Below are 22,661 nucleotides of genomic sequence, written 5' to 3' on the forward strand. Positions count from 1 at the left end.
TATTACCCGTATTAACCTTTGCAATTTAGTTGATTAGAGAGAATCTGGGATTAAATCTGCCAAAATATACATATTCAAGTGTATCGAAATGCAAATATGCTTTTTTTTTTCTAAAGCAATTCGAACCTTTTTAATGAAATCATCCAGTGTCGTTACTCCTGGAACAAATCTGAGCAATCAATTACTACAAGTCCCAAACAGACTGGCTGTGCTTTAGAAGTGAGCAAATGGAGCTTCAGTCTCTTACAGATGATATTAGTGCTCTGAGCTCCTTTCTCTCCACTAGAGATTAAGCAGGTTTGTACTCTCCCAGGCGGGCAGCACTCCCCCCCTCCAGGGTGCTGCACTATCATTTGCAGGAAAATTACTTCAGTAATGAAGAATCCAGGCCCATAAATCCTCGTGGCCTCACCTTCCTTCGCCGCCCAAGTCTCGCCGAACAGCTAGTAAAAATTCCCTTTAAAAAATTCATAGTGCAATTTTGCTCAAATCCCTCCCAGCAAGCACAATTATGGAACTTTCATCTCAATTGATTTATGTCCCAAGTAAAGAGAGCGGGCATCGCTCAGAGGGGGGGTTGTGATGGAGGGCTGCAGAGGGAGGAAGACAGGACAAAAACAAGTAGTAAACGATTGTTTTTAAAACGGAAGGTGCAGGGCCTTTTGTCAGCTCCGCTGGGTGTGTGCGGTGGTGGACGTGCATGGATGCAGGGAGGAGGCAGAGGCAAGGGAAGCATCTTAAAGTTAAAGTAAAAAATGACAGAAAGGGGGAGGAGGGAAGAGAGATGGGGGCAAAAAGCAGTATTCCACTTGATTAATAACACTAATCAAATTATACAGTGTTCCACCGTGCCCTGAAATCTGGGGCCATAATGTACTCTAATGGCGAGGTTCATGGAGCTAAACTTCAGAGGGAAAACACAGCGCTGACTGCTGCATGCCTTAATGAAGGCAGTAAAACATCCATTTCCAGAAGCCATGAAATGAAAGGCAAGATTGTAGATGTGCACCCAGTGGCTCCCCCACTGAAAATAAGAGAAGCGGTAGCACAAAAGACAGAGTGGGGGAGAGGGAGCGCGACAGACAGGGAGATGCAGGCCTTAAGAAGAGAAATGAGGAGAAAATAAAGCAAGTGGAGAGCGGAAAAGGGCAGGAACAGCAGCAGCAACGGGTATAGAACGGGGAAAGGATGATGAAGTGGAGAGAGACAGGCTGGCACATTCCCCCAGCGCTTTATTCCACAGAAGTTCACTTCTGGCATGAAGACAATGCTGATTATGGATGAGCCAGGCTGCTTTACCATGTCTGTTATACTTAGTGCTGCTGAAAGCAACCTTAATTCATCACTATTTAGCTCCTGATGCACCTAACCACAGCATCCTCCCTCCCATCTATATCAATATCTCTCCATTAGAGAGTACCACTGTCCATCCAAGCATGCACTCTGTTGATCCATCTCTCTCTCTCTGTGAATCCACTCGCCCATCCATTCATGTAAATATTCATCCACTCATTCATTCCTGCATCCCGTTGTCTGTCTGAGGATCACACCCAGTGAACAGTTAAGACCCACACATCTTACGTAATTCACCCATAGACGGTCCTTTCATGCATCCCTTCATCCTCCCAGTGTGAATAAAACTCGACCCTGCTCTGACATCAACTGCCTGGTTATCCTATTAACTAACATCCAATATCAACATCTGAGAACCGAGTTAACCCTAGCCCTCACCCTGCCGCTTCACCAGGTAAACAGAAGCACGTACTCAAGCAGAAAACATCTGCTGCACAACAACAGATTCAATTCCAAGGCTCTCATTATGGTCTGCTTTTAATCTGCTAAATTGCACAAGTTGCAAACAATCAAATCCGTCTTTGCATCTTGAGGAAAATAAATACTGTTCATTGTCTTTGGGGTAAGGAATTCATCTGGAGAGCGAGCGGAAAAAACAACAAAGCTGAGAAAACACAGACTGCTATTGTTATTATGATCATAATTACACTTGCGCTTATCATGCACACGGCCTCAATCAGGATGAAATACAGTTTCATTTGACGAGGCTTCCTGTTTTGCCTGGCTTGAGTTTGGAAACCACACACTTGAGCGGCGTGCCAAAAACTCAATCAGGTGCAATTACTTAGCCATCAGATAGAAATGTAATTGATTTGAAGGCTGACATGAGATATAACTACATTACAGTGGAGGCACAGTGGGGAGGCTCCTTGGGGACAGGGTCTGCGGGGAGCTCATTACTGCCAAGCTTTGAATTATTGAGTGCTAAGGCAGTGACATTGAGGAAGTGAGGCGGGCGATTGGCTGTAACAACTCAGCAAATGTTTATCTCAACTTACAGCAATCTAAGACATCTGATGGAGTTATCTGCCTAGGCATAAATAATGCAAAGGGAGAAGTTGTAATGCTTTATAATTAAAAGGGTCCAGGCCAAGGTGGAGCCCGGCCTGTTTCAGGCTACGGTATTTGTAGACTGGAACTGTAGCAAACACAGGTATCCCTCGAGGCACACGTTTCAGCTGTGACTCGTCCTGTGGGTGCGTTTAAAATCTTCACTTTGACTGAGAGGAATGATTTTATGTTGTGCTACTTACTGATGCTAAGGTTGTTGTTTCATAGCTAGCAGCACAGAAAACACAGAGCTGTACACAATTTACTCCAGATTATGGGTTTCCGGTGTTTCCTGAAGTAATCTACCAGAAGTTGATCTATTTTACTGCTTTTCTAATTTGCGCACTTCTAAGCTTTCTAGAAAAAAGGAGCTCAAATGGGGTGAAACCCTCCCCTGAGACTGGTGGGTTGAGGAAGTACATCTGCCTGACCCCGATTATCAGCCTGTGGCTCTTTTCCCTGAAGTGCAGAGAGAAGACTGATAAAGATATAAGTCACTGTGGAGGGGGCCTCTGCTTCCCCAAGGAAGTGGGGGACTGTCTTCCTCTGGGGAAGCGGTGCCCCCTAGGCCTCTGCTGCTGATCTTTCTCTGTTGCTCTCATTCTCGTCACCACTCTCCTCTTTTTTTCTCCTTTCCTCACAGCCCTCCTGTGAGCTTTCGCACAAAAATGAGAACTCAATTAATTCAGGCAAAATGAGAACGAGGGAGGAGGCAGAGGCAAAGGGTGCCCGGAGAGACGGAGAACAAGCGAGAGAGGAAAGTCTAACAGAGCTACATGTCAATCTGCAGCTCGAAAACGGCAAACAGACCATAGGTTGACTGTGCCCGCGCATGAAGTCTTTAGCTGAGTTAATCCTGTCTGCAGTATAAACACGGCTGATGAAGGAATGCTCCTCATTAAAGAGGGCGATGTTCAGCAAATAGTCAGGTCAGATGGAAAAAAAAGCAAAGAGAAGAAAGAAAATAAGGGCTGAGAGAGATGAGGATGGTGCCGACATGATTAAAAACATGCATGTTGTTTACTTTAGGAACGCCTGTGGGGATTGACAGATTGACATTGGAGTTCTTTAAAATAACGTTTAAAAGAAAACTACACAATTATGGCAGTATGAAGGTAGAATTCAGCTGTAGTACTGGAAGTACCTCACCCTGGATTTATTCAGGAGGAATGAATGAAAATTTAAAGCATGTCTGAATCCACACACACACACACACACACACACACACACACACACACACACACACACACACACACACACACACACACACACACACACACACACACACACACATGAACACAGACTCGGATGCATATACACATGCATATAGACACACATGCATACACATGCACACATGCATGCAAATACACACATGCATGCACACATACACATGCATATAAGCACACACACATGGACACACATACACATGCATATACACACACATGCACACACATGCACACATGCATGCAAATACACGCATGCATGCACACACGCACATACACATGCATATAAGCGCACACACATGCACACACACACATGGACACACATACACATGCATATACACACATGCATACACACACACATACACATGCATTTACGCAAACACACACACACACACACACACACACACACACACACACACACACACACACACACACACACACACACACACACACAAACACACACACACACATTCATGCACACACACACACACGGATGCACATACACATGCATATATACACACATGCATGCACACAAGCACATACACGTCATATAAGCAAACACACATACACGCACACATGCACATACACACGGACGCACATACACATGCACACGCACACATGCGTGTGTACAAACACACACACACACATTTACACACACGCACGCACACACACACACACACACACACACACACACACAGAGGTCTACGATGGGGTACATGAGGTTTCACTCTGCTTTTTTCACCTGCTTTGCTGCAACGACACTTTTCTGACAGACACTGAAACAAAAACATCAAATGACTGAATGAACCAAATAAAACAAACGTCCCGTTTTTACCCTGCAACTTTATGTAAGCTGTGAGATGTTATCTCTGGTGTAATAATGTTATAAAAGTAACCACTTCCCTCAGACAGGGTATAAATCCTAAACTATCCTGGGATGTTTTTATGTTCCTTTTTCACTGCAGTGCATATATTTCATGTTTTACCAGTCCCAGCGTTAGGACAAAGCTCATAAAACAGGGCAGTGAGACGGCTCCAAATTTCCATACGATAAATAGAATGCGTGTAAACCAGTGTGCTCCTAAGGAAATCTGTCTGCCTGTCGCTCTCCCAGCGACTGACTCAGTAGCTTGTATAAAGAAGCCTGCTGTTTCTGGGAGGTCCTGAAAAAGTTTTACTTTTACAAAATGAAGGGAAGGATGGAGGAGTGGTGCTCAAGTTCATGAAATGAGCTTTTAAAATAACTCAAGTTTCTGCACTTGGCCCCGTCTCTGAACTGAAACTGCAGAGTAAAAGCACAAGACTGTTGAACAAAGTACGTCAAGTAAGTCATGAGACACTCCGAGTCAATGGTGGATAGTGTTCCTCCCATTAGCTCAAATCAAAATTAGATCTATCTTTACCAATCTAATAAAAACAGCCATATGATGACACTTTCTCTCATTTTGGCCTTCTATCTTCTCCTCTTCAATCCCCCAAGGAGAATAAAATTGCCTTTGTTCACGGTTCCTGTGAAAGAACAGTTCTGCACTAATGGAGTTGCCAGCGTGTGCACCGCATATAAAACTCCACACTTTTAGTTAGATCTCTGTCCAGCAGAGAAAGTTTAGAGACCTTAAATAACCTCATTGGTCACATTAGAAGCAATATGAGCATGAAAATGAATTAAGCACACAATTTAGCAGATTATCTGATAGTGTGCCTTTGTGTCTTCCCCACATCTCAGCTGACGCGGCTGCTTTATAAAGATAAGGTTATTAAACCAAAAACAACCCAAGTCTCAGCGCCTGTTTGGAATGAAACATTTATCACATAGAGAACAAGAACACACACTCATCCCCCCATAAAAAGGATTTCCAATGAAGCCTATGGGCTTAAAATATTTATCAAGTGCGTCAAGAGTCTGGCTGTCTTGATGTCGTCTCTCTGGAGATTAGCTGATGTTTAATCTCATGTAGCGTTAGTCTCTATATCACTCTAACAGGAAGGAAGCAGAGGCAGTGAGAGTTCACACTCTGCAGTGACAGCAGGATCGTTGGTGGTGATCCGTTGTGAGATGTGAGAAAAACCACAACCTATGTGCCTATTGTGCAAACGTGGAAAAACCACGAAGGCTGCTGTGAGTCGCTAACACTGCAGGTTATCTGCGTGTAGGGTTAAACCGCGGCCCGACACAAATGGAACCGTGGCTCTGTGGATCACGCGAGCCTGTCTTTCTGCTAGAGAAGTCGACACAGTGGAAAAAGTTATTAGGTGGCAGGTGGAACTTAAATCAAAGCTTTGCAGGTAGCACGGGTGTTGCAAGTAAACCTAATGTCAGTTAAAGTTATTAAAATAGAGATTTTTTACATGATTGCTAAGAATGCTGCCTTAGAATTATGCTGCGCATCGCTTTTCAACAATGAGTCACGCTACTGAGAAAGTTGCCATCTACAGATGGATAAAACGTCTTCTCACAAACACATTCAATTAAAAAAAAACTTTAATCATCCCCGAGGGGCAATTGTTTAAACATTACACAAACATATTGTGCAACTAGTAGCTCTTTCTGCCAATTTACACCTGAATCCTTGGACACCTGCACCACATCTCCTCTGACCCAAACATGAAACCGGGACAAGAAACAGTAGGAAACTATTTGGTTTTGTTTGTCCTCCTGGGGCTGTCTTGGCTCTCAGAAACCTTACCCCGGTATTCGCCTAATCCTCAGAGAATGAAATGGCGGGTAAGCAGCATGCAGATAAAGCCCCGCTGCATATCTGTGTCAGACCACCGCGGCGGCCTCCAAACATGGCCCCCGTGACACTGCTAATTTGACATCCCTTCTCTGGCCATGCACTTGGCCTCAGGGGCAGACCTGTATCAACTTACATCTAGCCAGTTTAAACCTCAAGAGCTGCATCGACTTCAGCTGATTCAATTGAGCAGAATTGCTCACAGTTCATTGGCTTTTGGCTGGTGGAGACAGAGCAGTGTGGATGGCAGCGGTGTGTGGAGCCAGAGAGTATCAGCTGACCCGGACCAATTATTCATGCGGCTTTATTTGTGACAAGTGCTGCTCCATTAAAGATAGGCAGCAAGAGCTTAAGGGTAAACAAATTAAACTGATAATGATTAAAACAAAAAAATATTGTCTTGCTATTCAGAATGTTGTTTTAGAGAGACTCTATCATGCAAAATTCACTTTTTGGAGCTTTTGACAGTGTAAAATTTTTTCCTCAAACATCCTCAAAGCGTTACTTTTTTCTTGCCTTCACGCATGCGTCTAAACCACATGCATGAGCTGCAGCTTCCTTTTATCTTTGCAAAGTTATTGCAAACAGCTGGATAGGGGCATGGTTGTGTCATCATGCATGTCATCCCAATCCAGGTGATGTTGAAACCAGATCTCTCCGCCCCGGACTGTAAACACTAACACCCACGCTCTCCAAGTTACTAGTGGGAAATTTAATCCCTACAGTTGTGAGGAAGTGATTTCTTTCTTATCTAATCTGAGCTTTTAAGGTGTAGAACACTGAAAAACACATTTTACAAGAGCAGCAGAGAAAGTCTTAGCCTAGTAGAAGACTGTTAGCATTAGCAACTCCACCACACAGCAGAACTCCTTCAAACTTGTGTTATTTGTGGAAATAAAACATCCACATTGGAAATCAGAGGTGAAGTTGCTGTTATCCAGTCCAAGACGAGATGTCCAAACATAAAAAATAATAACACTGTTGTCTGAAGCTACTTTGATTAAAAGAGTGAACCACGACTTTAAATAATGCCAAGAACCCAAAACGGCATTTTTGTCTGCGAGAGGAAACAGGATCTCTGTCCAGTGTTCCTGAAGGATAGTTTCATCAGCAGAAATGGTTGGACTTAATATTCAGCTCTCAAAAACACAGCTGGAATGTGACGGAGATGTGATAGATGTCTTGCCAAACCACTGCTAGGACCAGAGCGGGTTTTCAGATGGATTGATTCTTCAAACCACCATCACTATAACCAGCTGATGTGTAGGATAGATCGGTGAGCACAACCAAAATGCTAACCGCTAGCTGCTAACTGAATGTGTCAAAAGTTTGGAGGGTGAGCGTAAGGAACTAGGACACTGACTACGTTTACATGCAGCCAATATCCGGGTTATGATCGGGTTAAGGTCGGTATTCGGGTTTCTGAGTTGATCAGAATAACCCGTTTACAAGCATAAATAGAAAGAGTTACCTCTAACTTGCGTAACCCGATGTAAATGCGGACGTTGGGGTAGCGTCAGGATGTATGGACTACATCCAGACGCAATATGCGTCATTTCCGGTTCTTCTTGTTCTGGTATCCGTGAAAACAACAACATGTTTCCCAGTTTGGAAGAGATAGCGACCGCGTTTGTTTGCGCTTTAGTTTCCTCGTCACTCCGAAAGTGTGGTGCTGTGCCGCGACTCGCCATGTTGCTCCCAACGTGTTGTTTACTTCCGGTGTTCTGGCGCATACAAGACGTCTCGCTACTCAAAAGATCAAGATTCCTTGTGAACAGAGCATGCGCAGAACACACGCTTTGATGGGGATATCCCGATATGCGTTTACACGACCAAACATTCAGGTTAGAAAAGAGTTACCCCAGGTGTAGTAACCGGGTTTTTAAAAACCCGGTTATGAGCATATCTGGGTTTCTGGCGGTGTTTACATGGACCTGCGGAACCGGGTTATTGTGAATATTCGGGTTTTAAAAGGGTTACTGGCTGCATGTAAACACACTGAATAACTCATCCAGAGAATTTGGTACCATCACAGCTGCCTATTCTCTGTTAGAGTGGTGTGTGTGTGTGTGTGTGTGTGTGTGTGTGTGTGTGTGTGTGTGTGTGTGTGTGTGTGTGTGTGTGTGTGTGTGTGTGTGTGTGTTAGTGGCTCACTTTCTTCATGGTCCACGATGGTTTGCCGTGAATCTAGGGTTATGTCATTAAAGGGTAGAGGAGGGACTTCATCAAATCCAAGCGTTTTTCCGGTTTGGTAAAATGTCTCAAAAACAACGTATTTTCCAGAACAAATGACGTCACCACAGTACCAACAGTTACATTTCAATCATGTATGGGTCTGTCCTTGTTGTAAAAGGTTTAAAACAGCATGATACAGTTCCTTTAAATATCAGTGATAACGATACGCGATTCCAACTGGAGGCTGTAAACGATCAACTAGAACCTCTTCAGCACGGAAGCAGGAGGATGGTAAACCAAGCACGGGAACCGCCTCCGAATCTGCCGTTTGACCACCATGGTCTTCAACGTTAGAAATACTGGTGACAATAATAAAAGCATCCTAAAGGAAAGCACATTTAGTTTCAGGGCAGAAAACATCTAAAATACCTGCAAAAACATTCAGACATAACGACTGAGAAGAGTCGTTCATGGAAACTTTGGGATTGCTTGGAGAAAAACCCTTAAAGCTCAGAAGAGCAGCTTGCTCACTTTTATTTACAACCCAAATGAACCACAGAAAGGTGTGTACACACACACACACACACACACACACACACACACACACACACACACACACACACACACACACACACACACACACACACACACACACACACGCACACACACACACACACAAAAAGCCCACTTATGAGAAGGCACAATAGTGTGGCAATTATCGGCGAGAGGAGCAACGCTGGATCGGTTACAGTTGTTGAATGTTAATTACAGCGTTTTACGGCGTTGAGGAGATAACGAGTTAGCGCCTGGTGACAGCAGCAACACGTCCTTTAACGAGAGCCGTGGAAATTTATGAAACTTGAGATCAGGGACAATGAGGCGTTACTGGCTTGTCAGACGCTCTCCTGCTCACCCTGCCTTTGTCCTAATGAAGGCAGAATGCTCGTTTCTTTCTCTTGTCTCCTTGTTTTACAGAAATTATTACTGCGCATTCTGGAAAGGTGAAAATAAATTTAGAAAAATGCCGGGATACCTTATTATTTTCTACCACCGGTTTTTACCCTCTAATCACCAATGTCACATTTCTAGGTGCTGGAAAAGAAAAGAATAACAAGAAAACAAGCGGACCCATCGGGATAAACACGGGGTCATACTACAGATAACTCCCTGGCTGGGGCAGAAAACAGATAAATTCAACGCCATCAAACCAAACAGCAAGGGATTTAAGAGCTTGGTAAAATCTGCGAGGTTAAAACGGTCATGTTGTCAAGCCTGGTTTAGGATTTAGGCTAATGGAACCATTGATATGGCTCAGCTCTAATGCCAGCCCTGCTTAAGAGGATACATTCCTCATGATTTAGATAAATCCTGGGGCAATCTTCAAAGTTTCCCACACTGACCTTGTCAAGACATTTAAAAAGAGCAGCAAACACAAGACTTTGGATCTACAGCCAGCTGGAACAAGAAAACACCTCAGGTGTCGTAAACTGACAAGAATGGGTTCCAGAAGGGCAAATGCTCGTTCCGGTGGATTATGAAGTCTAATAAACCAAGTGAGACGGTTTCCTTCTCTCTGTCAAAACCATAAAGACGCGCGGCACCGACAGGATTGTCTGCAGATGTCAATAAAGGCAGGTGTTAACCAGCTTGGCTGAGATGTTGAGGGCTTGGAAAATCCTGGCCTGGAACCAAGAGAGGTCCCGCTTCGGACTTGTGATGCTGGTGATGCACGGTGACATCACAGCAAGTTGATTATAGGCCTGGATTTTAGCGATGTGATAAAAAGAGGCTCTGTTTTAATCAGCTAGTGTGAGACGGCGCTGCCTGTCACCCACCTGATCATCCACGTCATCAACAAAACATTTAACCAACATTTTTAAAATGAACTGTATTTTACATTTTAACACGGATTCATTTCCACCTTCAACAGGAGAAATGTTTCATTTCAGCTCCGTTCTTTGGGTATTTGTCAAGCCAGACGCTGCGCTTGACCAAACTCCCCCCGTGTAAACGTGTCACCACCTGTCTTCCTGTTGTGCTCATGGTGAAAAAGAATTTGACACAAAATGACCTTGTGGTGTTTCTCTTTATCTACATGACTACCGCCTGCAGAAACGGGCTCATCCAACATGATCCTTGGGTAAGCCTGAGGAGAATGTGCTGCGTCATTGAGCTCCAGCGGCTGGGAGCGCCTCTGGGCCCTCCCTCCAAGCTAGACCATAACTATTTACTTCAAAATGTTGCTTTTACACTTAAAAAAATCACTGTTGTTGACGGAAAACTCTCTGTTTGGAGATTTCTCGATTTATTTCAGAAATACCTTCCAAAACGTTCTCATCAATGAGGTGGAACATTCCGATTTCTAGAAAGCTGTCACTGAGGTAAACAGCTGAAAGAGCTATTTTTTTACTAAGCACATGTCAAATCAGACAAATAGCAACTAAAGCTACGAGACCACATCTAAAAACACAACAGATGCATAATCACAAGGCAGTAAGCAGCTCTAGAGACAAAAAAAACATAGTTTCACTATAAAATTTGAAGCGAGTAAACGCCGTTCAGCTCCTCCTGCAGCCGAAAGCCTTCAGTCTTAGAAACGACAACAGGTTTTAGTTAAGCAGCATAAATAAATGTGACAGTCATCTCTGTCTCACTTAATCAAGTTTGAACGCACCACTTGGGCTGCTTTATACATTCATACACTCTTACACGCCACCACATAATCAAATCAGCATCTGGCGTCAGGGCAGCTTGTGGTTCTGGGTGCTCTCATTTGTAAACACCACCTGCCAGCACTCACTCCTCTTCACTTGCCGGGTGACATTGGTGCAAGCGTGAAATGCGATGTGTTTTGCGTTAAGCGAACCTCTGCACAGAGCACCTGGAGAGCCGGCGTAAATAATCTATGGTCACCCAGGTCAGGGGGACTTGTCATGCATTAGACTCTTGGCAGACAGCTGCAGGAACGAACCTGCAGGGTGAAGCGTGAAGACCAGTTCATTCCATCCTCACTGACGAAGGACAGATGATTTAGTTACATTAGGTCTGCAACACTTTATTGCCTCTACACCTTTTCTCTTTGGGGTGTGTATCCATGCAAGTGAGCTGTTGTTTACAGTTGCAGAACAGCAACAGAAAATAATGAAATAAGCTCCCGGCTCAGGTGTGCTTTAAACATAACGCACTGTCACACACGTTATGCAGTCAGATCTGAATCGACAGACTACTTTAACTGGGAGTAGATTGTTGCAGGTGAGTACATTTTACTGGGTCACGTTTTAATGTACACACTGTCAGACGGACGGGCTGATTTAAGTGGCTGCCACCTCGATGTTTGATGAATGTCAACAAAGCTGTAGGCTGGGCGGAAATGAGAAAAATGAGAGAACGGCGAAGGAGAGGGGGAAAGAACACACAATTATAAAAGCTTCATTTCTTCACAGAACCATAAAGTCTCGTCCCAGAAGGGCAGCTGAGCACAAATCAATTTCTTTCAGTCGATTACAAGCACCGAGGTTCTAACCTTCATTTGTGAGTCTAATACTCCAACAGTTATGTAGAACACATACCAATTAACCAATTCTGCAAGAATAAGAGGGCCATGAACTGACGCGATTATGGAGGGTGGGCCTCTGGGGAGGTCGGGTTATCGGCTAAGGAGCACAGAGAACGAGGGGAGCAGAGCAGGAGCGATCAGGAGGAAAAAAAAAACGACGAAGGGAGGAAAGAGATGGAGGCCCAGAAAAGAGTCATTTATTAAGTCTAATACTCTGTGAAATGTTCCCATGGTAATAAGGCAGGAGATTGCATTAATATCAGGGAACCATGCAGAAAAGGTCACTCGATATCAGCACCGCCCACCAGGGTCGTGCTGACGGGAGCTGCTCAAACACATCTGATAATGCTCTCAGCGTTGGCGCTCAGCGCCGGAGGTCGAGAGGATGGGAGCTCGGGGAAAGATGCCATTTGTGGAAATTGCACTGATACGCTGCTGCGCTTTGACACAATTGTCACCGCTGGCTTTGGCTTTCTGCAGACAGCTGCAGCACAAGCCTGAAGACATCCAGGCAACGGAAATCACACAGAAATGTATGGCTGCTGTTTACCTAGCCTTACGGTTCTTAATCCCCACATAAACATACGAGTAAAATAGTCAGCATCTGTTTTGACTTTCAGTATCTGTTACTCCACAAGCTCAGAGAAGCAAACGCATTAAAGGCACCCTCCATCCTTCTGTTGTCGAAGCTAAATCTGATGCCATTTTCCTCTTGATTTAAAGAGTCTGAATCCTCCTCTCCACATTGGTGAGGATCAACACATTGTCATTCACTGCTGAGGTGCACCTTAACAACCGCCCTCGCAGCCACAAGATTTATGGTAATTCTTGATAGCATGCGATAGGATGCTGCCCATAAACCCATGTGAGCCATGTGTTACTATGGTAACCCTTTCCTCCACTCACTAGCCCTTTGAGCCTTGGCGTTTTGCTTTTTTCACAGCAGCACTTTCTATTTAAATGCCAGTGGTAGGAACGAGATGCAGATTTGTGGCAAAACAGAGACACAGATGTTTCCTCATTGCCTTTTAATCTTCTTTTCCCATAGCGGCTGGCAAGAAACACTCTCCTCTACAAAGGTAATTGGATGAATAAAAAAAAAAAAAAAAAAAAAGCAGACCAGCATTTATAGGAGCATTTAAACACTTGGAGTAATCACACTTTATGGCCGTTTAGCACAGAGACAAAAGGAAAAGCTGCTTCTTCTGGGAATAATAAAGGAACGAGCTTTAACTTGTCTAATCAGTAGGGGACCTATCAGGACCTGGCAGAGGCAGCCATTTTTTAGCTCGTTAAGGCGGAGCATCTTAGTACGTAGCTGCATCTGTGTTTTCACACGTTCTGTTCCCTAAAGTCGCTTTAGGAGGTGCTTTTGGAAGTCATCAGTGAAAATATTAGCCAATAAAAACCAAGTTTGTCTATAAAATAACAATCATTCATGACTGAAAGAACTTTGGTTCAAATCTTTTGCATCTTCTAATTGTTTTGTTTCCATATTGGTTATTGGCTAGGTGGTTGCTAGTGGAGCAGACAGGTAAAGGCAGTATACTAGTAGCTAGAGTCTTCTTCAAAAATTTGACAACAACAACAACAACAAGGTCATGGGAAGGTCATGTTAGCTCAAGAACGAGGTCATTGATGGTAGCCACTTCTGGCTCTTGACAGCCATCATAGACCTGCTTCCACTCTCTGAACTTTCGAGTGATTTTCCCGGACCTTTGTGGTATGCACATGTCCGCATTTCACCGGGCACAGTGGGAAATAATAAAGGGTTTGGGATCACATGTGGTTACGCGTAGCATTCTGGGATGTGCGCAGACATTTTGATGGCCTTACGAGTGTAAACAAACCGTGAAAAACAAACAAAACGATGCAGAGAAGAAGCGGATCTGGGTGAAAGGAAGTGTTAAACAACATGTTAAAATCCCAAAAAGGATGCGGAATATACGTTAAATAAAGAAGCCTATGACTGGTACGTGCACTAAATCAGCATTATAAATGGTTTGGATCCGTGTGAAAGACCCAAGACCGGTGCACCAATGACAGTTTGTTGCTGCTGCAGTTCTGCATGACGAGCATTATCAGCTTTCTCGTTTGTGGTGTGAGCGGATGAGTCCACATGAGAGGTAAAAGTTTTATTTGCTGGTTTTTCTAGTAAAACAATCAAAATATTCATCCCACACAGAAGTGTAGCTGCAAAAGTTGTGTTGTGTCAGCGCGCCCGCATTAGCTTACCGGTATGTGTGTGTGTAGTCCACTGTAGCCTATGTGTGTGTGTGTGTAGCCCACTGTAGCCTGCGTGTGTGTGTGTGTGTGTGTGTGTGTGTGTGCAGCCCACTGTAGCCTATGTGTGTGTGTGTGTGTGGCCCACTGTAGCCTATGTGTGTGTGTGTGTGTGTGTGTGTGGGTGTGCCGCGGTTGAAGGAAAGAAACAATATTTATAAAATATCCTCTTTAACTTACCAGACTGAAAATACTCCGGAAGGTGATGTTTGGTCTTACAGCTGCAATCCAAGCGAGACTTTGTTATGCTAGATATTTGGTCTCGTGGTTTTGCCTCCAAGCAGGAAAACAGTGAAAAGTTAGCCCGTTTTCCACCTTTATTCTCCTGGAAATTACCTGTTGCACCCCACAACAAAGCAATAATTTACCATAGTTGCGTAATATAACCGATAAAATTATTAACAGACTAATTTAAGCCACAAGAACGAGACTGAGCGCACTATTGTCAGTAGTAACAAGCAACAAGTAAGGACTCGTAGGCCGCCAACAGGACGGCCACATCGGTGATGACGTCACGGTCACGAGCCCTGTTGGCAGACGTCACCAGACAAATGGCATTTGTAAAATTTGAAGAAAAAAAAAAGCTGCATTGCTGCAGCTTTAAAATCTCCCTTTCTAAACTCCAAACAGCAAAAATGCAGCCACAACGCCGTAATCTGTGGTCTCACAGAGTGCAGTACAAAAACGACACTTATTTACATCACACAGGTGCTCGCCTCATGAGATGGGTCAAATGTAGAGGGGAAAAAAAAACATTGCAGATGGTAGCCCACAAGGAGCAGGATCGGATATCTTTACTCTGAATAGTCAAGCCCGGGTTTCCAACTGTGCCCATGTGTACGTTCAGGTAAGACCAAAGCAATAGATATCATAGGAAGCTAGTTAATGCATTATTATTCATTACTGTCACATTATTAACAACTCTAATGATCTATTATTGTGTATTTAATTACATTAATGAGCTGCAGGTGCTGCCACTCAGTGAGACATTATATAAGTTTTCAACCTCATGCTTTCAAAACAAAAAGCCTTTTTAATCCCCATTTAACTGAATAAGTAGCAGAAGTAAAATGAGCTCATGTGCATCACTCACACAGTTAAACCACCAAGGGCTCAAGCTGCAGCCAGACAGATGAATTTATGTACAAATCTGAGCTAATGACTTCATTACATACAGTCTGGCCCACTGTCTCATAGCGAAGTAGTCCTCTGTCTCCCATACAAGCAAACATCAGGCTTCAAATCAAGAGGTCGTCTGTGCATTTGTTGACAACACTGAGATAAATGCGGATATTTCCAAACGGTGTGATATCAGACACCTAGCCATTTGCATGAAAGCCTGTCCCTATTTCTCCCTGGAGAGCTTTATTATAGAAGGATATTTGAAACGCCATCAAATGCTTCAAACATTTACTTTGATAACTCCATCAGATGGCTCCCTGGGTTTAATGGCAGCAATCTGAGAGTGCTGAGGCACACGCCTAAAGCAGACAATAATGGTGGTGGGGGGGACATGAGGATGGAATGAATAAAACCACTTTAAAAAGTTCATAAATAATTTACCTTGCGGACTAGAGAGTTGTTGACTATTTAACTATGCATGCCTCTTCTTGGTTTCTGGGCTGGCAGAAATACAAACACAGCGTGCATTGTGGGTCAACATGACAACACAGGAGGAAGACAACCTAGGGCTCCATCAATCCTCTCAGCCACGGCCTACCACCCACACGGAGCAACTGCTCCCCACGGCAAGTTTCCTCTCGCATCATGACACCACCAACTCTATTTTCTCACTGCGCCGAGAAACATAACGCAGAAAGGGAACTCTATTAAATGACCAAATGCTCGCCTGAACGATCGAGAACATTTGAGAAAATGGGAGAAAAACAAAGTGAAGGACTAATTAGCCAATTAATTTGTAATTAAGCCAATGTGGCCTAATGGTGTGTGCAGGAATTGGTAATGGCTCCACCAGACAGAGGAGCCTATTAAACTAACTGTAGGCTGCTGAACGTAACAGACCCACTCAAAACAGGCTCAGTATAGCTGGATGGTGCATTTACAGCTGCTGTCGACATTTTAGCTCACGACACACACACACACACACACACACACACGCACGCACACACACACACACACACACACACGTTTGTATCTTTGAGCTCAGGCACGTTGACTTTTAACCTGAGAAAAAAAGTCAACCCCCTCCAGATACAAAATCCAACAAAGCATTTCATTAAGATTTTCATTATCTGCCATAGCAGAGTTTGTTAATAAATGCTAATTATATTCAGACTACTATTTAATCACAGAGACGTTATACAGCCTGATGAAATACTGATTTTATTGAATGCACGCACGGTGCTGATTATTAACATCAACGCCTGCAAACTAAGAGAGGAGATGGAGAACGATGTTCAAAAATGCTTTTTTTAACTACGAGCAATATTAACTTTGACTAATTTCCCTCCCTAATGAGATCCTCTAGGAGGGCTATTTTGGTACAATTAATAATGCACACAGAATAAACGGAAGCATAAATATTCATTATTTTGTGAGTTTATTGTGCAGAGAGGGTAGACAAATCTTTACAGATGTCCTACAAACTGAACACGGGAGTAATAACGCCCAAAATCAGCTCAAATATTTGGGTTTCATCTAAAACACGTGTGAAAATCCACAACAAAGCTGTTTAAAACTCGACTATAAATACAGATGTCACCAGCTGTTTAATCGCCTGCTTGGTTTTGTTTCGTTTCTTTTTTAACGCACTTTCTATGCCATTATTTAGCTTGTTTCTTTTTAATGTGCACCACTTTGGTCAGCTGTAGTGCTGTGTTAAAAGCGCTCAACAAGTAAAATAGTACCGCATGTATCACAGCATAGTTTGGTGATGAACTACATATTTTCCAATGTGATGGTGCACCTTGCAAATTTCTTAGAGTTGCGTGTCTTGGGGGAGACATAAACGATAATCTAATTTAGAATTTATGTTCAGTCTTCAAGGTGGGTAGAAAAACAAAAACCCCAAATGTCTGACAAACGGACAATTATCCATTATGGTGGATGAGCTGCCTGTGAAACTGCAGAGTTTAAAAAGAAAAGCGACCACTAAAAATATCCCTCATAAAAGTGAATACAACTGTTGTCAATTCATACTGATGTAATATACATCAGAGGTGTGACCTAGTCCCTGCTTTGCAAGTCACAAGTAAGTAACAAGTCTTGAGTCAAGTCCAAGTCAAAGACAACCAAGTCCAAGTCGAGTCCAAAGTCAATGATGTGGAAGTCCAAGTCAAGTCCAGGTCCTTAACTTTGACTTTTCAAGTCACATTCAAGTCATCTGTCCAACTTCAATTTAATAACAATAATAATAAATAAATTCCAGAAATAAAACTTCTTAAAGCTTCATTTATTTACTCAAACAAGCAGGAAATGCAACTGAAACTGATTATAAACAACGTGCTGCTGCAGTTAGCAGAACAAGATCAAACCCAGAACCAAGAATGATTCATGATTTTTGTCCGTGTCGTGTTACTTTTGTGTTAAAATATCAGATATGCTCAAGTCATCATCTAGTCAACAGATACAAGTCGATTCAAATCATAAGTCATTGGTGTTCAAGTCCGAGTCAAGTTGTAAGTCTTTATAGATTTTATCAAGTCAAGTCAGAAATCATTAAAGTAATGACTCGAGACTCAAGCCCGTCAAGTGACTCGAGTCCACACTTCTGATATATATATATATATATATATAAATATATTGATTATATATATATATATATATATATATATATAATATATATATATATATATATATATATATATATATATATATATATATATATATATATATATATATATATATATATATATATATATATATACAGAGAGAGAGAGAGAGAGAGAGAGAGAGAGAGAGAGAGAGAAATCTGAAATGCTTGTAATTCTACTTCAGTAAACTATGGAAACAAGGCAATCTTTGCAAAAACCAAAACCTGCTGTTGGCCAAAAGGGTCAAAGATATATCATTCCATGTGTTGGCGTCATTTACGTGTTGTTTTATTGTGGCCCAACAGAAACAGGATTCTGTAACACACCTGCAACCAAGGTTTTCACTGAATGTCGGAGAAGTCTGATCTAAATCTTAAATCCATCAGATTGGTGCACTTAATCCGCAACATGATCACTGTTTTATATAACAGCTGAATCCTGTCCATAAATCAGGTGAAAGCTTGATCCAACAAACACCATTATTTGTAGATGTGGTTCACTCGTTTCATCATATAAGTGTCAGCAGTCTCTGGTGGGAATGAAAGTCGTATTCTGAGGAAAGAAAGCTCAGATGTGCTTTTTTCAGGAAGTAGAAGTCAGCTGGAGGAGAAAATGGCTCCCAGAAGCAGGACATGGAGTCTTGTTACCTGAAATATGGACATCTTGCTTCTGACTGGATAAGATCAGCGTGACTCTGTTTGCTCTGCAACATGGATGTTCTATCTTCATGAGCAACACAAGCCTGAAGGAGTTCTGCTGTGTGGTGAAGTTGTTAATGCTAACGTTCTCTGCTGTTTCCTGGATGCTAAACCAACAACAGCCTTCCCCGTTGCAAGCCTAGATGGGCGAGTCCATGAATGTTAACCAACAGTGGGACGTAGATCTGTCAGTTTCACCATCCATTTTCTATCAGAAGCTAATGCAGGAGATAGGTGTAGGAGACTATTTTCATGGACAGCCTGCATGAAACACAGAGTGTCTGATTATAATAAGAAATCATCATTAAAACATGTTTTTTTCAGTCTTCCTTCACATGTAAACACGCAAAGGTACACTTTATAGCCACAATCAGGTAAAACACTCAGATCAAAAAGCTTCTCAACATCCCTGAGCTAACAATGTTTATCACAATGCTAGGTCAACCCTCTGGACAAACACTCTGAACATAGCCAGTAATCTTAGTGCAATTATCTTGGTGTAATCATCTACCCCTCAGAGCACTCTGGGCTCTTCTGGGTTAACCTTTCAGGGCCTGGTCGGGCCACGAGGCTGCAGCTATCAGGTGGAGCTGCTTGTTCAACCTGCAGAGGAAGGCCATTGTCAACACAATGGACTGAGGTGGAAAGACAATCATGGTTGGGCTGGGATTTAATCCAGTTTCAGAACCAGGTTAATGGAGTGTCTGTGTCTGAGTTAGAGATAAATTGCGAGGCCATGGTGTCCCCTGAGCCCCGAGCCCTCTGACTGCAGCCATCTGGAGTTGATCTCTATCTCGTTCACCTCAAACCCAGACGTAAAATGGCAGTCATTTCTCTCCATTTCTCCTTTCCTCTCTCCCTGTTCCAGGTATGTAAACAATCAGACACACTTTGTCTGGCCATGTTTCATTGATTTCTTGTCTTGCTGTCTCTAATCAGCCCTTCACTGGTTTAATTATCTGTAACTTGTGGTATTTGCCCTGCTTGGATTACACTCCCATAGGTCATGTCAGCCCCCTGCAGGGCCTCTTTGTCTTTAAGTTGCATTTAATCACGTTAAACATCAAACACAGAAGGTAAACCCTTATTTTAAACGTGCAATATTTCATATGCAGCTTCCAAGTTACAACGTTCAAATATTAAGTGTCTAAAAAGGAGGCAAATAAAGGAAACGGAGGGAAATGACCAAAGTAGTTATTCTGAATGAGGTATTTTTTCCAATAGTGTTTCTCAAGGTTATAAAAGTAGCAGCCTGACATTGCTGGAGCAAAAAGCCAGCAGCTTGTGTTAGTAATCAGACTGTTTTAAATACCTCTCTCAATGTGAATCCAATTACCAGCAGCCTTTGTTTGTTCACACAAAGCAGCAATGTTCAAGGCCTGTCTCTCTCTGATTTTAATCAATTCTCTGGGGAAGTGTGTGGGAGATTCAGATCAGGACTTGCCATACGTCAAGGAATGATTTGTGTGCGTGTGTGTGTGTGTGTGTGTGTGTGTGTGCGCCGGATGCCTCTGCACAAGTTTGTTTTTTAGTCTGACTGTCTGAATAACTGGGTGACAAAATAAAGACTGAGAAAGAATGTGGGAGCAAAACAAGCTTTTCTAACAGCATTCATCTATATAAAATGAGATTTTCCAAATTCCTAAATGTTTTAATTCTGCAAAAGCCAAAAAGTCAAACTAGTTTCTGATGAAACTTGAAGATGAAATTTTGCAGAAAAAATTTCACCGGTGATGAAAAAAAAAAAAAAAACAAGCTGCTTTTAGGATTTGAGCAGCTGAGGCGCTAGCGCATTAGCAGACGACTGGACAGTTGTACTGGACATGATCAAAGAATAGCAACACAATTAGCAAATTATGAAGATATCTGAAGTTTTTAAAACATGTGACTTTCTGTTCTTGATTCAAGAAGTTGCATCAACCCCAGTGAATTCTAAAATGTTGAGATTTGCATTTAAATTTGGTCACACGCCTCTCAGAGGCAATAACGCCCCGACCTCCAAATCAAATTAAGAGCAGCTATCTTTTCTAAGATGTGCAACAATGGTTCTCCCATGCAATAATGATGCCTGATGCTTTTTGTTGATCTGTTTAGCAGCTAAATAAATAACAAGACAAAACATCTGGAGCCACAAAAGAAGTCTAAAGATGAGGTTTTTAAACCAAACCAAAACAGATGGAGACCTGATCTGAGCAGATAGCAGAAATGTTGGGCTTTAAAAGCTTCTTCAACATTTTTGAGTCTGATTTTGGAAATTGTATTTTGGCTTAAGGCAACCACAAAGCCTTTACCTGCTTTGTTCTTTCAGAAGTGAAGCGTACCTCATTAGTTAAAAGGCAAGAGGAGACAGGTCAGGATTTGGAACTGTGGATGGAAGACCTGGAGAGCACCCACGCAGGAAGGACCCCTTTAGAGGTGACACCTCTAGACCACTAAGAAGCCTGCAAAATGACAACCTTTAGAGGGACAAATGCATATTTGTCCTTTGGAGAGTGCTGCGTGTCTGCAAAGCCTCTTAGTAAATGCTGCTTTTGCATTTCGTGGTAAAAGTGTGGTAAGTGGCGGACAGTTATTTACTTTATTTTGACCCCCCTCCATCCTCCGTACACATTTTCAGCTACCAGAAGGCCAACTTCTTGTTCTCAGAAAATGATGTCAATAAAGCTGTGGTCAAATATTAGCTCTGATCCCTTTGGTTGGCAGCGAAGGTTATTGATTTGGTGCTTTTTTAAAAGAGCCACTGATTCTGACTGAATACAGTTTGTGCATCAAAATCCAGCCTGAGTGGCATGTGTGAACCTAATGGTGCGTGGCCCCTTCAGGCTCCTCATAGCTGAGGTCAAGCACACTTTATGAGGTCGTCGCTGCAGATTTATTACCCAAAATTCTCCTCACAGCCAACAACATACCTGAACAGGAACACTGAGGAGAAAGCACTCAGAACACAACAAGGAAATGAAGATTATTAAGTCAAGTCAAGTCAAGTTTATTTATATAGCGCCAAATCACGACAAGAGTCGTCTCAAGGCACTTCACATAATAAACATTCCAATTCACAGTTCATTAAGCCAATCAGAAATAATGTTTCCTATATAAGGAACCCAGCAAATTGCATCAAGTCACTGACTAGTGTCAGTGACTATAGAGCTCCGGGAGTTGACGTCACTTCTCCCGGCATGCAACAGTTCAAATCGAAACGGCGCCATATTGGCATGCAGAAGCCGACAGCTGGACTATTTGTTATTGTCAGAAAACTCAATCAAACGGGAAATATGGTAGATTCCTGTTGTGCCCCAGGATGCAGAACAGACGCGGACGACATAAGGAATGAGCCATCTACAGGATTCCCCAAGATCCGGAGCGCCGCAAACGTTGGATCATTGTAATAAAACGCACTAGTGACCGGGCGAAAATGAAGCTGTGGGACCCCGAGAGTAAAGGTTTTCACTTATGCAGCGACCACTTCATATCAGGTACTTAAACCAACGTTTCCTCAACTGTGTATGGTATTTATTTTAAATGCTTTTATTATGATTCTTAGTGGGCTTCCTAAACTTATTTTGGCGTGGCTTTTTCTGTCTTATTACTCATAGCAGCAAGTAAACATCACGTAAAACGTTGCCTCGTGAGTTCTGCGTGCTGCCGTTTATGTGTTTTATGATCACAGCAATTAACCGGCTAAGCTGTATTTAATTTTTAAGCAATGGTTGATCAATTGTCAGATCACACACCGAGACTACTTACGTGTAAATCTGTTATTTGTCCGTCCATCCATCCATTTTCATCCGCGTATCCGGAGTCGGGTTGCGGGGGCA

General features: G+C 42.8%; 1 protein-coding gene across 8 annotated transcripts in view; it reads right to left on the reverse strand.

Annotated features, from left to right (window-relative positions):
* fbrsl1 (fibrosin-like 1) overlaps positions 1-22,661 on the reverse strand; it is a 356,228-nt gene that overhangs the window by 109,363 nt on the left and 224,204 nt on the right. The gene's annotated exons all lie outside the window — the stretch shown is intronic.

The sequence above is a fragment of the Nothobranchius furzeri genome, chromosome 17 (assembly GCF_043380555.1).
Source record: "Nothobranchius furzeri strain GRZ-AD chromosome 17, NfurGRZ-RIMD1, whole genome shotgun sequence".
NCBI lineage: Eukaryota > Metazoa > Chordata > Actinopteri > Cyprinodontiformes > Nothobranchiidae > Nothobranchius > Nothobranchius furzeri.